The following is a 1,633-nucleotide window of genomic DNA, read 5'->3' as shown; positions in this document are numbered from 1 at the left end:
CTGTGAGTCTCACTTCCGAGCCCCTGCCCCTCTGGCTGCTGGCAGAGAACTACCAGCCTGGCCTCAGCCCTGGGCTTTATGAGGGCCAGGCCCTGCCCCTTCTGGCCAGCTGATTCTTATTAGTTGCCCCGGCAACTCACAGCTGTGTTCACTATGTTCTGCCAGGGCTCTCTCCCTGGCAGTTTCTCCTCTGGCAGCTTTCCCCTCTCTAGGAGCAGGAGCACCGAGGTGCCCTGCGACAATACCACAATAAGCTTTTAGAGAAATTAATTTATACGTATCACTGAGAGCTCTTGCACCCACTACATAGAACTATGTCACATGCCACTTTTCTTGTGAATTGATTTTTTTAACTCTTGGCTTTGCTTGTGTAAGTATCCTCTTTCTGTTATCACGAAAAGCCCACAATACCACTGTACAACAGATTTTTGTCAACTGATATTCACACTTTACCATTTCTTGGAACTCTGAAGCTTCCGCATACGTTTGTATAGCCATGCTGTCCACTCTGTAGGCACAGCAGTATGCTTTCTACATATGAGGAGATGATTGGTTGGTTATTCTTCATCTCCGATTGAAACATCTCATATTCCAACAGAGGCCAGAACTAATATTTGTCACCTTGTAACTTTCTGAAAATGCCATTAGTGTGTAATATGACATAATGTGCAGTAAATCACACAACACCACAATATGATGCAAATTTGAGGCCCACTTCACCACTGCAACACTTCAGCTTTATGCTATTGTAACTCTGCTGAAATCAGTGGAGTAACACCAGAATTTTAAAAAAAGAACAACAAAGACAAAAGCAGGGATGTATCAAGCCTATATTATAATCATGGTACAATGTAAGGGAACTGCATTTGTTTCTACAACTGGGGAGTCACATATTTGGTATAACTACATTTATGTTCTGCAATCGTGTGCGAAAAGATGTCAATACACACACAAAAGGGAACAGAGTTAGGGTTGCTATGGAAACTCAGAATTTTCTGACTTTTGTATGGTTAATATCCCAACTGTAGCCTTGAATTAATACAGTTTTTTGCATTATTGCATGTTCTTGCTTTGGATCTCTCTCTAACATGCATAATTCCACAAGTTCATAAATGTACACCTTTTACCCTGCACATTTCAGACACATAGGGAAGTATTCTCCCACTGCTGCACGGTGCATGTGCTTTCATAATTCCCATTATTTACAAGACCCTCCCATATAATCTCCCAATCTCAGAGTGTAAATGCATTATATTAAACTCATTTTTCTCAGTATAGATATGAATATAGAGTAGTAACATACAAATGGAATGGCAGGCATAAACCTAAAGATCTATTGTTCTAAATATCATGCATCATATACTTCTTTTCTGTCACATGCAACAATAAGACAAAATTCTCTGAACAAAATCCATTGTAATTCTCAAAGCAGCACCTCTTTCACAGAGAAGACAGAAGCAACACCAACACTTCAGAACTTTCCACACTGAAACACCAGGCATGAGTACTGAGTATGCAGCTTGCAGCCTTCGGCTTTCATTGCATCATATCTCACGTGCCAGACAAAATCTGGACTGATCAGAACTTGAATGAAGGATCATGAAGAAATGCCTCAGTGCTGTGAAATAGCATG

Source organism: Alligator sinensis, unplaced genomic scaffold (genome assembly GCF_000455745.1).
Source record: "Alligator sinensis unplaced genomic scaffold, ASM45574v1 scaffold361_1, whole genome shotgun sequence".
Classification (NCBI taxonomy): domain Eukaryota; kingdom Metazoa; phylum Chordata; order Crocodylia; family Alligatoridae; genus Alligator; species Alligator sinensis.
Note: the sequence above shows the minus strand (reverse complement) of the source record.